This window comes from Heterocephalus glaber, unplaced genomic scaffold (genome assembly GCF_053883595.1).
Source record: "Heterocephalus glaber isolate CG9 unplaced genomic scaffold, H.glaber_assembly_v1.0 deba00001503, whole genome shotgun sequence".
NCBI classification, from domain to species: Eukaryota; Metazoa; Chordata; class Mammalia; order Rodentia; family Bathyergidae; genus Heterocephalus; species Heterocephalus glaber.
Window position 1 is genome coordinate 1,867,966 of NW_028258323.1, and position 14,809 is coordinate 1,882,774.

General features: G+C 46.6%; 1 protein-coding gene across 2 annotated transcripts in view; it reads left to right on the forward strand.

The window, feature by feature from the left end:
* Positions 1 to 11,622: 11,622 nt before the first annotated feature.
* Aff1 (ALF transcription elongation factor 1) overlaps positions 11,623 to 14,809 on the forward strand; it is a 169,818-nt gene continuing 166,631 nt past the window's right edge. For both annotated transcript variants that reach the window (XM_004870535.3, XM_087185927.1), the window contains exon 1: positions 11,623 to 11,805. The gene's annotated coding sequence lies outside the window, so the exon portion shown is untranslated. The remainder of the gene's footprint in view (positions 11,806 to 14,809) is intronic.

Below are 14,809 nucleotides of genomic sequence, written 5' to 3' on the forward strand. Positions count from 1 at the left end.
GCAGAAACAGTATTGCAGAAGGATCTGGCTGAAGAGAGCTGCTCACATCTTGGTGGACAGGAAGTAGAGAGGGAAAGGAGGAGCTGATTAGGGAGATAAACTCTTCCAGATCATAGCCCTAGTGACCTGCCACTTCCAACCATGCCCCACCTTCTAACAACACATTTAGCTACTAGGCTCATAAATGGATGGATCCACCACCTCCACTATCCAGTCACCTTCCAAAAGCCCCACCTCTGAACACATGAGACCTTTGGGAGACATTCTAGATCTAAACCATAACATTTCACCTCAACCCCCAAAAGACTCATGTTTACCTCATTATGCAAAATACATTTAGTCCAGCTCTGAGAGTCACCAAAATTTTAACAGTTCCAGCATTGCTGAAAAGTTCAAGTCCAAAGTTGTCTTTGAGACTCAAGGCAAACTCTTATCTGTGGGCCCTTGTAGAAATCAAAGGGAATGGGCTGGGGATTTAGCTCAGTGTTTTCGCCATCTTCTGCACAGGTGCAAGGACCTGAGTTTGATCCCCAGTACCAAAAAAGAAAAAAAAAATTCAAAAGGAAGTTTAAACACTGCCAACATACAAAATTACAGGGTAAACATTCCCATTCCAAAAGGGAGAAATATGAGCATAGAAAGAGATGGGATCAAAGCAAGACTGAAACCCAGCAGGGTAAACATTAGATCGTGTAGTTCCATGTCCAGCACCTGGGGCATATTGTGGTGACATATGATCTCCAAAGAATTTGGACAGTCCCACCCCTATGGAATTGCTTATGGTTGTAGCCCTCATGGCTTCTCTCTTGGGATTGATCCACTCACTGCCTGTGGCATTCCTCAGCAGACCCCCCATGTTCCTACCATCTCCAACTTTCTGGGTCTCCACTGCACTTTCAGGTTCTCTCTCAGCTTCACACACTGCCTGCTCAGGGGCATGTGGCCTGGCCTCCCAGGCCTTCTTTTGAAAACAAGCTGGAAGTCTCCATGACCCCATGACTTTTGAATTCTGCATTCCTGAAAAACAAGGATTTCATGACACCAAGGTCTGCTGCCAGCTCTAACAGTAGCTGGGCCCCGTTGGATCATGCCTGCAGAGACCTCTGAGTGCCTGGATGGCCGAGCACTGTGAGCAGAATCCCACGGAACCAATTCCCAGATAGCCCTTCTTGAGCAGGATGCCCTGGGGCTCTCTTGTCAAAGCAAAGTCTTTCAAAGACATTTCCATTGACCCTTTTACACCTTTGGCCAAGAGACAGGTGTTGGCCAGGGATTTAGCTCAGTGGCACCACACTTGCCTTACAAGCACAAGGTCCTGAGTCCCTGGTACTGAGGGGGGAAAAAAAGAGATGGGTGCCTTTTTTTCCCCCAGTTCTGGAGATCAAACTCAGGACCTTATGCTTGCCAGGCAGATGTGGCACAACTGAGCTACATCCCCACCCTAGGTTCAGTCTTCTTGATTTCTGAGATGCCTTCATGCCATCTTTCCTGTTGTTCTGATGCAAAGTACTTGGCTTCTTTTTAATGCTAATCTTTTCAGCAACTATATTCTTTTCCTCAGCTTTGCAATTATTTCCTTTCTGGTGACACTGAAAACTTTTCAAATGGGCTTTTTGCTTCAGTTTCTCAATGTAGATCTTGCTAAAAAGCCACCAGTAGTACCTATGACACAGCTTGAATGTTAGGCCACCTTGAAATTTCCTCTGCCAGATTAAATTAAGTCCATCCCCTTAATCTCAGTGTCTGGAAATGTCTTTGGACATGAACGAAATGTGGTCAAATATTTTTTGCCAGAGCATAACACACATGGCCTCAAGCCCAAATGCCATTGGTGTCCTTGTTCCCAACTGAAACCTCCTGACCCTGGCCTTTACTCTCTGCATTTCTAACCAAATTATGGTCTTTTGAGCTCTAATCCCCCATCAAGCTTGGCTTACAGCTTTCTGGGGCATTTTTAGCCAGCATCTCCAAACCTTTGCAAACTCCTCCCACAAACCACTTTCAAAGGATTCAAAACCACATGGTCAGCTAGTCAAGGCAATGACCAGACTTTCCTGATACCAAAATCAGTCTTATTCATTTTCCCACCACTGGGACACAATATGTAATACCCACAACTAAGTCACAAGTAAAAACCTGAATCTGTCTAGAACCCAAGGGATTCCTTCAGACTTCCATGCCCAAACATTAACAGAAAACAGTTTCAAAAATAGATAAGAGTATTTCACATTCAGATATGTTAGGAATGAAGATTTAGGTTGCTTCATTGGATGTTACCGTTTAGATCTAAAGTGGCACCCAAAGCTTTACATGTTTGGTAGGTGATTAGATTATGGGTGTAATGAAGCTGACTTGCTCTTAGGTGGTGGAGTCTGCTCAGAGGAGGCAGGTCACTGTGGGGATGACTTGTGGGAATATATCTCTCTTCTCATCTCCTCCCTTGACTCTCTGCTTCCTAACAACCATGAAGTGAGCAGCTTTTCCTCCACTCTCCCCCTCTGCCATGCTGTTTCCTACCTTGGAGCCAGCCAAACATGGACCAAAACTTCTGTGTGACCCAAAATAAACCACTCCTCCTTTTTGTTTCAGGTGCCAGGTATTTTGTCCCAGCAATGAAAAAGTGACTAGGACAGATTTTGGTATCAAGGAAGTTTAGTCATTGCATAATTCCCCAACCATGTGTTTCAGAAAACTTTGGAAATGGTTCACATGAGGAGTTTGGAAAGATTTGGAGATGCCAGCCAGAGAAACCCTAGAAAGTTGTAAGCTAATCTTGATGGGAGATTCTGGTTAGAGCTCAGAAGACCAGAAAGTGGATACAGAATAAAGGCCAGGGCCAGATTTCAATCAGGAACAAGCATTTCATTGGAAGTTGGACTTGAGACCACATGTGTTGTGCTCTGGCAGAAAATCTGACTACATTTTGCTTATGTCCTGAGACTTTACTGAAGACAGATTAAGGGGGTGGACCAATTAATCTGGCAGAGGAAATTTCAAGGCATTCCAATGTTGAGGCTGTGGCATAGGTACTTCTGGGAGTGTTTAGCTAGATAACACTGAGAATCAAGAGCAGTGCAGCTGAGTGATTTTAAGTTTTGAGTGTCACCAGAATGGAAGATTCTGTAAAATAGGGGCCTAAAATTTTTCCCAGGACAGGTTGGTGGCTGAACAGAAGTACATTTTTAAAAGGTCAAGTACTTTACATCAGAAAAACAGGAAGAATGCTTGAGGGGATGGGAGGAATCCTCAAGACCCCACCCATCTCAGGCTTCAGGGTATGAGCCTGTAAATCTTTTATTTAAGAAGGGAGCCTCAGGGAACTATGCTGGAGAAGGACCTACAAAATTTATTCCCTGGGATTTGGTACACAGTGTTCACCCATTCTGGCACTCAGAGGCCTCTGCAGCCATGATACAAAGAGGCACACCTACTACAAGAGCTGGTGGCAGATCTTGCCATCATTCACATGGTCCTGCATGGTTTAGGCATGCAGGATTCAAGAGTTATAGGGTCATGGAGGCTTCCATCAGGTTTCATAAGAAGGTCTGGGAGGCCAAACAGTGTGCCACTGAGAGGGCAGTATGTGAAGCTGTGAGGGTGAAGCCAAAAGTGCAGTGGAGACCTCAGGAAGTTGGAGAAGCCAAGAATGTAGAAAGTTTGAGGAAAGCCTCAGGCAGGAGCAAATCCAGCCCAAGAGCAAGGGCAGGAGGGCTGCAACCACTGGCAATGCTGTAGGGACAGGGTTGCCTAAGATGTTTGGAGCTCAAATCTGGCCACAACATGCCCTGGGTGCTGGACATGGAACTACATGATTTAATATTTTCTCTACCGGATTTCAGTCTTTGGCCCCATTCCTTTCTATCCCCTTATTTTTCCTTTTTGGGGGGGGGACTGGGGATCCATATTTTTCCCTTTGGAATGGGAATGTTTATCTTTGCCTTTGTGTGTTACCTTTAATTTCTTTTTGCTATTATAGAGGCTCACAGCTAAGCGTTTTCCTTATGTCTCAAAGGAGACTTTGGACTTTTCAGCAATGCTGGAATTGTTAAAACTTTGGCGACTCTTAGAGATGGACTAAATGTATTTTGCATGAAATGGATGAGCTCTTTTGGGGGCCAGGGGCGGAACATTAAGGTTTAGATCTCAGACGGCCCCAAAGACTCATGTGTTTGAAAAGTGATGGATTCTGGGGGCTTATATCTGTTGTGCTGTTAGGAGGTGGGGCCTGGTGGGAAGTGGCAGATCACTGTGGGAGTGCCCTGGAAGGGTTTATCTCTCTTCCTGACTCCTCCCTTGACTCTCTTGCTTCCTGGCAAGAGGTGAGTAGCCATGAGATGATAGCGTGTCCTCTGTTAGGCCTCTCTGACACTATTTCCTTCCTGGGAGGCAGCCAAACATGAACTGAAACTTCAGAACTGTGAGTCAAAATAACTCTCTCATCCTTTAAGTTTTGGGTGTCAGCAAGTGTAAATATCGCATTGTTTCTCTGGTGTGAAAAACCAGAAGTGTAATAAGGACCAAAATGCCTACTAGACATTATCAAATAGGAAGAAAATGCTTAAATGGGAAGGGGGAACTAGGGAGGGAGGAGGGGGAAAAGATGAAAGGGAAGAAAGGAGGAAAAACATGGAAACAAAGCTTTTATAGGTAAGGAAGGGAAGAGGGGTTGAAGGGAGGGTAGGGGGATAGGAAAAAAAGAATAATTAAGATATATCATGTACAGGTACAAATAAATTCCCTATGATGAATGTGATCATTATGTATATCTAAAATGTACCAATAAACTTAGTTAATAAAAAACAGTTTTGGGTGTCAGATATTTTGTCCCACCAATAAGATAGTAACTAAGACACTAGGGCACCTGGCCAGCTGAGCTTCTGACTGAGGTCAAAGGAAATATGAAATAAGTGGTAGAAGATAGACATCATAATCATGTCAGCTCTGGCTGCAAGACAAAGACAACAGCAGCTTTGTATGTTTTCTCTTTGCTTGTTCCTTGTATGAGTTGGTTTGTCAATATTAATGATTTTATTTTATCTGTATTATTATTTCATATACAAATTGTTGGAGACTAGCTTTACAATTCATGAACTTCAAAGGCAATTAATATAGCCAGTGGTAATGTATGTAAGTTTAATTGTGAAAATTGTGTTAAAATATGCATATGTAAGGGCCAGAGATGTAGCTCAGTGATACTGTACCTGCCTGGCAAGCCCAAGGTCCTGAGTTTGATCCTTGGTATTGGAAAAAAAATAAAATATGCATATATAAAATTCATCATTTTTAACTTTTGGGGGTACTGGGGAATGAATCTGAGGCTTTGCCTCTACTGAACATGGCTCTGCCATGGGGCAACTCCCCACCCCATTGTTCAGCATCCAGTTCACTGGCACGCGGCACATTCATGTTTCCTGCCACCCTCTCTACTTATCTCTGAACTGTTACTTCTGTGCCATCTGAAATTCTGTGCCCTTTCAGCAGTAACTTCCCATCTCCCGCCTCCCTGCCCCCCAGGCCACCGTTACACTAGGTCTGCATGTGGCTGCTCTGGGTACCTCCTAGAAGTGGTATCATAAAATATTCGCTTTCCTGTGACTGGCTGATTTAAGGTACAATTTTTTTTTTCAGTACCAGGGATCAAACTCAGGACCTTGTGCTTGCAAGGCAGGCTCAGTTCCACTGAGGTAAATCCCCGGCCCTGGCCCTAAGGTACAATTTTAAAGGGTAAAATCATAGCTCCTATACCAATATAAGGTAAATATGTCAGAGGTTTCACTTCTTTCATTAATTCAATGAAGGGACCACCAAGATATTACAACTAGACCAAAAAATTCAGGGCCGGGGATTTAGCTCAGTGGTTCTGCTGCCTGCCTTGTAGGTGCAAGGTCCCAAGTTTGACCCCCGGTACCAAAAAAAAAAAAAAAAAAGGAAGAAGAAGAAGAATTCAAAGAAACCACCTGTGGATAGACGAGGACAGCCAGAATTGATTTATTTTTTAAAATGCGCAAAATGATGCAATCATGGGGGAGTAAGCAACTGCATTCCACTAGACACAGCTGATTTCCTTTTCTATGGGCTAAACTAGATGACATTATTGGTAGTTCTCTACTACTCACAGCGCGGTCAAATAGCCCTAAGCTTGCAGAGGAAAGATGACTAGGAAGCGTGCTCAGGACTGATCACCGGCCGCGCACACTGGTGCATGAGCATTGGTAGCAGAGCCTCGGTGGAGGTAGGTGAATGCGGTCATCCACCCACCGCTCCGCGGCGGCGCTGTTTCTCTTCCTCCGGATTCAACCCTGTGAACGAATCTCCTTTGCCAGCTGCTGCAGTGCTCTGCCTGGTCAGGCGAGGGGGCTGGAGGGACACCGCATCCCAACAAGGCTGGGATCCTCTCCCGACCCGCGGCTGCTGCAGGCCACGTGTCCCTAGCTCAGCCTGCCCACCCTGAGGCTACGCCCACTGGGGTCTTATGTGCCATTCAGTGGGCTGCTCTTCCAGGAGGGCGCATGTCAGGAGGAGGAAGCAGAGAAGGGGGTCTGGTCAAAGCTTGGTCCTCCCTGGAGCGCACACCGTGAGCCCAGCATCTCGGAGGCTGAGGCAGGAGTATCTTTGTGAGTTCAAGGCCAGCCTGGGCTACACAGTGAGTTCAAGGCCAGCCTGAGCTACATAGCAATAACTTGTGTCAAAAGAAAAACAAAACAACAAATGAATGAAGTTTGTTTCTCCCTTGAGCACTTGCCTGTGTGTTTCCAGCATTTGGGAGGTTGAGGCAGGAGGATCGAGGATCGCTGCGAGTTCGAGGCCAGACTGGGCCACATAGCGAGACCCTATCTCAAAAGGAAAAAAAAAAAGGGCTGGGGATTTAGCTCAGTGGTTTCGCCGCCTGCTGCGCAAGCTCAAGGAAGGGACTTTGATCCCCCCCTACCTAAAAAAAAAAAAAAAGTTTGTTCCTCCCTTGGATAGTCTCCTTAAAGCTTCAAGATAGCAGTACAGCTTAACTTGCTGTTTTTTTAGACTTATCATTGACCTCTTAATAGTTAACAGGTTTTATTAGTTAATCAACTTTACACTAACATTTCCCTGATAAATCACCAGTATTTGTTCCTGTCTCCTGACGGATATAACTTACTGATTTTTTTTTTTTTTGCGACCCTCTTGCCCCTACCTCCTGAGTGCCGGGATCCCAGGCATGTGCCAACACCCCTGGCCCAGTTTCCTCCTTACCTTGGGGTTGACGGTGTAGCTCAGTGGTAGAGCACTTACCTAACAACAAGAGGCCTGGGGTTTGGTCCCCAGTGCTGCAAAAATAATTGAATACTTGAATTGAGGAGCAGGTGCTTCTCTAGGATTTTAGATCTGTGTTGTAATTGATCTGTTTACCCTGGGTCCTGGTTGCTTTTTCTTTTTTAAGGCAATAGCAAATGGTAGTGAGCTGTTGATTCTCTCACTCTCATATTTCTCAAAGGCTGTGTGGATTTGGTTTCTCTTCTTTCTTTGGGGGGGGGTACCAGGGATCGAACTCAAGTCCTTGAGCTTGCAAGGTAGGCGACAGAACCACTGAGCTAAATCCCCGGCCCTATGGTTTCTCTTCTTATTTGAGTTCTTCCTCAAAACTGTTTCCAATGTGAATTCTTTTGTTGTTCTTTTTTTTGGTACTGGGGATCGAACTCGGGACTTGGTGCTTGAGCGGCAGGCACCAGAACCACTGAGCTAAATCCCCGGCCCTCCAACGTGAGTTCTGATTGGACAAATTTTCTGAGAACTTGTATGCTAGTGTCATATTCACTCTGCCTTTATTTATTTATTTATTTATTTATTTTGCTGTACCAGAGATTGAACTCAGGACCTTGTGCTTGCGAGGCAGGCACGGTGCCACTGAGCTAAATCTCCAGCCCTGCCTTTATATTTCAAAACAATTTATTTAGAATTTTGAATATAAAATGCTAGGTTCAAAGGTTTTGTTTTCTGAATTTAATAAATATTAGTTGTATCCAGGTGTGATGGCACATGACTATAATCCCAGTTTCTTGTGAGGTAGAGGTGGGAGGATTGCAAGCTCAAGACCAGGCTGGACAATTTAGCAAAACTCCCATCTCAAAATAAAAAATGAAAAGGGCAAAAAAAAAAAAAAAAAAGAATAAAAAAAAGGGCTGGTCGGAGGCTGAGGCAGGAGGAGTGCCTCAAGTTCAAGGCCAGCCTGGGCTACATAGTGAGTTCAAGTCCAGCCTGAACCACAAAGTGAGACCTTTCCTCAAAAAACAACAAACAAATAAATAAATAAATAAATAAGACAGGGGTTGCGTGAGTGGACCTGGCATGCAACAGCTTCTGGGTTTAATCCAGGACCCAAACAGGAAAACAGGTCCTGCACCCGTGTGCTATTGAGCTCTGCTATCAGTGTTTGCTGCTTGTGCCCCAAATAGGGCTCTTTCTTCTAGAAGATTCCACAATTTCATCTTTGACTATGGGACTCTTAAATTTTACCATAGCGTGTCTAACGTGGGTTTTTCCTTTTCTCTTTGGGATTTTATGACTTGCTACAATATGAAATTAGTCATCTTTTTGGGGGGGGGTACTGGGAATCGAACTCAGGACCTTGTGTTTGCCAGGTAGGCACGGTGCCACTGAGCTACATCCCCAGCCCTGAAATTGTTCATCTTTAATTATAAGAAATTTAACTTTATTTTCTCTTCGAGTATGTCCTCTTCTTCCTTTTACTTTTTAAAAATGTTTATTTATTTTTAGAGACAAGGTCTTCCTATGTGGCCCAGGCTGGCAACAACAACAACAACAAAAAATTAAGAGGGTACTGGAATTTTATTGAGTATGCTAAAAATGTAATTGATGAGTTCCTGTAATGAAGAAGGTGGAAGAGAATGTTGCTATTGAAGTTAAATATAGGTCCACTGCATAATTTCTTTCTTTTGTTTATGTCATAAGTTAAAAAAAATTAGGAATGGGGGTATAGCTCTCTGAAATAGCATCTGGGGTTCATCCCCAGCATCACAATTTCTTTTAAATTTAAAAATAGCCTATTTATTCACCATTCATAAAATGTGGTCTGGATAAGAGGGACAGGCTACTTTTAAAAACAAAGCAAATTAGGGCTGGGCATTCAGCTCAGTGGTTCTGGCACCTGCCTTGCAAGCACAAGGTCCCAAGTTTGATCCCTGGTACAAAAAAACACAACAAACTAAAGAACAAAATAGAAGTCACTAGACAGTAAGAAAGATCTTTTGCAAAAGGGAAGGGGTCCAAGAAATTCAGGGGAAGGAAAGGGGGTGTGAAAGGAATTAAGATGTGTCATGTGGAGGTACTGGAACCCCACGAAGAGGATTATCACTAGGTACTGCAAACATGGACTAATGAATATAAAAAATTAAAATTAAGAAACTGAAAAACTCCATCCCAGAATGGCTCTCCTGCCTTTGGTGGTTGCTGGGGACTGACCCAAGTTTCATTCCTTCTACCCACATGCTCACACTGAGCTACTCTTCTAGCTTTTGGTTTTCCTTTGTTCTGACAAAACTTTTTTTTTTTTTTTTTGGTACTGGGGATCGAACTCGGGTCCTTGAGCTTGCGAAGCAGGCGTCGAAATCACCACCACCGAGCTAAATCCCTGGCCCTAACAAACCTTTTTTTATTTTGTTTTGCTTTTGAGATAAGGTCTTGCTATGTACTGCAGGGTGGCCTTGAACTCACCGTGTAGTCCAGGTTGGCCTCAAACTTTTGGGTGATTCTCCTGCCTCAGTCTCTTGAATGCTGGGATTATAGGTATGTGAGACTGTTCCTGGCAGCAAAACTAATTTTAAGTATTTTTAAATAATCTGTCACCATTCAGGAGACAAATCCATGTAAGTGCACATTGGAATTGCTCTTTACCTGCCACTGCACTGGAATCTTACAGAAGCAGGATTTCTGGGTTTTTGTTGTTGTTTTTTTGTTTTGGTACTAGGGATCAAACTTGGGTCCTTGCGCTTGCGCAGCAGGCCGAGAAACCACTGAGCTAAATCCCTGGCCTAGGATTTCTGTTTTTGTTGTTGATGTGTCCCATCACTTAGCACCTAGCTTTAAGAACAGCCCTATAGTGGGCACACACCTGTGTGGTGGCACACACCTGTGATCCTAGTACTGGGGAGGCTGAGGCAGAAGGATCGCCACAAATTCTAGGTTAGCCTGGGCTACATAGTGAGACTCTGTCTCAAAAAAAACCCCAAACCAAGCAACCAACCAAACAAAATAGTTCTATAAACTGGGCGTGGTGGCACATACCCATAATACCTGTAAACCCCAGCACTCTGGGAGGCTGAGGGAGGAGGATCTAAAATTAGAGCCCAGCCTGGGCCTTTTAGCAACTTAGCGAGACCCTGTTTCACAATACCAAATTTAAAAGGGCTGGGAATATAACTCAGTGCAAAGGCCCTGGCTTCAATCCCTAGTACCCCCCCACACACCACGTATGCACACATGCACTAAAAATACGATGACTACTCTCTCAACCAAACCTGCATCATTTTCAACAAAATTTTGCAAAATTACATCTCTCAGCTCCAAAGGCAGAAAAATAATATTATAATATCAAATGTTCACTGTCCATGTCATTTTCTTTCTTTAGGAAATGGGGTGGGGGGTGGGGTGCCCAGGCTGGCCTTGAACTCCTGGGCTGGGCAATGGTCCTGCTTCAGCCTCCCAATGGCATGCAGGACTATAGGACTATAGGACACTGTAGGACAGGCACGCGTCACTGCCTGTCCCTTTCTCCCAGGTCATTTTGTACATTGGCAACAGTCGGAAGAGCACTGAGGCAGGACTATGGCATCTTGGTGCAAAGGAGGTGAAATATTTGTTATCGATTGACACCAGTTTCTGTCAGAAAACTGTACGAACTTCACAGACACTGGCAGAGGTGACTCCTGTTCACTTTCCCCAGGGATCATACTAATGTTTTTGCCTAAAGACACCACGGCTGGGCGTGACGGTGCACTCTTGTCATCCCAGCACTCGGGAGGCCGAGGCAGGTGGATCGCCGTGAGTTCGAGGTCAGCCTGGGCCACTGGTGAGCCCTTATCTCAAAAAACAAGCAAAAAAGCACCGCAGCAGGTTCCATCAGGGACACCTGAATTAGTTTAGTAAGCTCATCTTCCAGTGGGTTTAGAAAGTGGACAGGAGTTGTACTTGGGAAAACAGCCCACGAGAAATAGCGCGAGGGAGCCACTGCCTCCTTTGGGAATGTAAGCGTCCACCGCCGGGGTTTCCACCCGGGACAGCGAAGGGGCTGGGCAGAGTAGGGGCTATGGGGTCCGAGTGGGAAGAGGGGAGGGCAGAGGGCTTGATCCCTGCGGTGACGCGGGGCAGCCAGGCATTAGCTCCAGGGCTTCGACAGCCCCCGCCCCCCCCCGGGAGGGGGCGTGGCGTGGCCCGAAGGAGTGGGGCGAGGCCTGCGACTCGGGGCGTGGTCCCGGGGGTGCGGCCTCGTGAGGGCGTGTCCTCCGGGACGGACGGGGCGTGTCCTCCGCGGCGGGGGCTGACCTATGGGGCTGGCGGGGAGTGTCCTCTGCGGCTGGGCGTGGTCCCTGGGGCTGACGGGGCGTATCCTCCGAGGCGGGGCGTGTCCTCCGTGGCGGGGCGTGGCGGGCGTCCCGGGGCGTCCGGCGCTGAGCCCGGCGGCGCGGTCTTGCGCACTCCGTCCGTTGCGCTCCCGTACGGATCCGCTGTCGCCGCCGCCTCTCGGAGCCACCGGAGGACGGAGCTGCCGGAAAGGGCCGGTGCCAGGGCGCGCGGCCGGCCGACGCGCAGCTGAAGGTGAGGGCGCGGCGTCCCGACCCGGCCGGACCGGAGCGCGGCGGGCCCGTGAGGACCTTTCTCACCCCCCTGCCGGGTCCCGGCCGCGTCGCGGGGCGCCCAGAAGTTTCTCGGGGGGCGGACGCGGGGTCCCCGGCCCCTCCGCCCGGCGGCGCCTACCCAGGGCGGGCACGGGCGGGGACCGGGAGCTGGCGCGGCGGGGTCCGGTGCGGTCGCCGGTGGGGTCGCGGGGTCCCCGAGGCGCCTGCACCGCGCTCAGCGGACCGGGACCCGGGCCCGGGCTCCTGGCCCGGCCGAGCGCGGCCCTGGAGCGGTCCCCCCGAGGCGGGCAGCGACCTCGGTCCCGCGGGCGACCCCAGCAAGGTCACACGGGGCGCTGGGACCCGAAGGCCGAGGTCCGGCCGCGCCGGGGCCCCAGCACAGCCCGGCCCCCCGCCGTCCCGGGCCGGCCCGGCCGCTGACTTCCTCGTCGCCCGCATTTCCTCGGGTCCTCGGCGGGGGAGGCCTCGCCGGCGCTTCTGCAGGGAGGTTCGAGGGGAACCGGGAGTTCTGGATGGTTCCTGGCTTTGGTGTAGAGGTGCGGTGTACTGCCGGGGTTGGAGAGGGCTGCGTAGGACCATGAATCCACAGAAAAGGGGTGGAGAGCAGCACAGGACAGGGACTCGGGGAGGTTAGGAAAATGCAGGAAAAGAGATTAGTAGGGATTAAAACTAGGAAAACTCATTTGAATTCAGCTGTTTTTAAGGAGCGAAAGGACCAGAGAAAGTATTTGGGACAGATTTGGTCACTTTGAAATAAAGAAGAATTGAGGGTGTAGAAAATAAGTTTAGATATTGGAAACTATATTCATTTTCCAAATACATTTCTAAGGGACAATAACCTGGCAAGTGTGTTGTGAATTCTTTGCGTTTACATATTAAAATAAGCTCTTACATATTAAGTGGTTGTGACATTACGGCAATAGGAATTTCTGCAGGGTTTTTGGCATGCCATTTGCTTAATTCTTCAACTTTGCAAAAACGTGATTTTGACAGTGTGCTCAATTAGAATAGAAAGGTCACTCAAAGACCAAGAACAGACAGCCAGATAAAGTCCAGATTTCTGACGCTGCTCTCTTCTGTAGTATGCTGAATATGCATACATTTTTTGCCACCAGAAGTCACTGTCACTACGGGTAGGTAATCGGTATATCAAACTGTTTCCTATCTGGTTTAACTGAGTTTTGTAGAGAGCTGGTTGAGCTAGCAGTCTGTGTTTTAATTGACTAAGATACGTGTTTATTTGGGTTTGGGATTAAGTGTGGAAGAGATTTCAGTTAAGAGACCTAGGGCAGAGGTGGTGGTACATTCCTGTAATCTCAGCACTCAGGAGGCTGAGGCAGGAGGATTACCTTGAGTTCGAGGCCATCTTGAAATACATAGGTAGGCCCTATCTCAAAAAGTATAAAAGACACCTAGGAGTTACAGCGTCTCATGTGCTGGAATTACAGGCATGAGCCACCACATGGCTAGGAGTTGCATCTTTATCAGACACTCCTTCAAATTACTTTAGCCATATGTTGTTATTTAAAGTTACTTATTGTATGAGAGTTGAAAAGATGAGTGAAAAAAGAAGCGTAGAAGAGAAAAACTTGTTTTTAGTGTCTTTTGAAAAGCAAGTGGAAAGTTTGATGCTTAGCTCTGGGATCTGTGCTTTTCATTAGGTAAATTAGCATAATTCCTTATGAAGTTAGTTGATTAAATCTTAGGTCTTGAGATGGCCATATGCTTGTAGTTCTTAGAAGGTAACTTGAATTTCCATGTAAATGTTTGACAGGTGTAAGACAGGCACAGGGGACCCTGCACCCTGAATATGTGGAGTTGAAGGTTTGGCAGCAGGGCTGTGCTTTCCTCTTCACCCCCAAAGCTCTGCCCTGGAAGCAATCTGCGGGGGGCACACATTTATAGTCTTCAATATGTTTGTGAAAGCTAGAAGTCCAAAGTTCCCCATTTCAAGGCCATAGACCCACCATTAACTAATGTTTTAGGCATTGAGAAGTGCATTAGAGAGTACAAATTAAGGAACTGCATTTACCGTTACATGCACCAAGTTTTGTAAACAAATTACATTTTGCTCATTAAATTATGAAGTCAGCAGTGGTTTCTTCTCCCAGAGGATATTTAATTGGCAATGGCTTTCTAGTAGTCTCTCATGCAGCAGGAACTTAGTGAGTATTGTTGGCTTGAATCTCAGATCCTATTAAAATAAATTACATTTAAAAATAAAATAAATTCCATAAACCCCACAACCCATTTGTGAGCATTCTGCTGTGTGTGGAAGTCTGTGGCAGGCGAGCAGGTTTTATTACTGATTGGCTGTGTGTGCACCGCAGAAGTGAGGCCATCAGGGTTGCTGCTGGGAATGTCTGTCTCAGGCCTTAGGATGGACTCCTTTGGGAGTATTCTCCCGGGAAGAGAATCAGCTGATTTTCTTAAATTATCTGGCCCATTTTAAACATGACTAAGGATTTCTCATTAGTGACTTTTCCTTGCTTAAAGACTGACATTGTTGTAGAGCCTGAAGGAAGCGATCACTTCATGAGTAAATTATCTCCTGTTCATTCCCAAGCACCTCCCACGTGTCAGGCTGGGCTGTGAGCATAATTGTGGTGACACCATGGTCAGCAAAAACAAGCCCCCCCCCCCCCCAGCACTTGGGGATCACCAAAGACTTTCCAGCCACACATCATTAAGCCTAATTGGAATTCTGAAGTTCGAGCTTCAGTTTCCATTTTAAAATCAGGAAATTGAGTTGAAGTGACGACTCTGACTGACTCAAAGCTTGGTGCTCTTTCTGCTATGATATGCTCTGTTGGCTATGTTAATATGTGGTTTTTGATTTTTCATGAATCATGGCTCAACTTTTTTTATTTGTTTATTTGGTCTTTTTGAGACAGGGTTTCACTATGCAGTTCAGGCTGGCCTTGAACTCACTTTGTAGTGTAAGCTGGCTTCCAGCTTGTGGC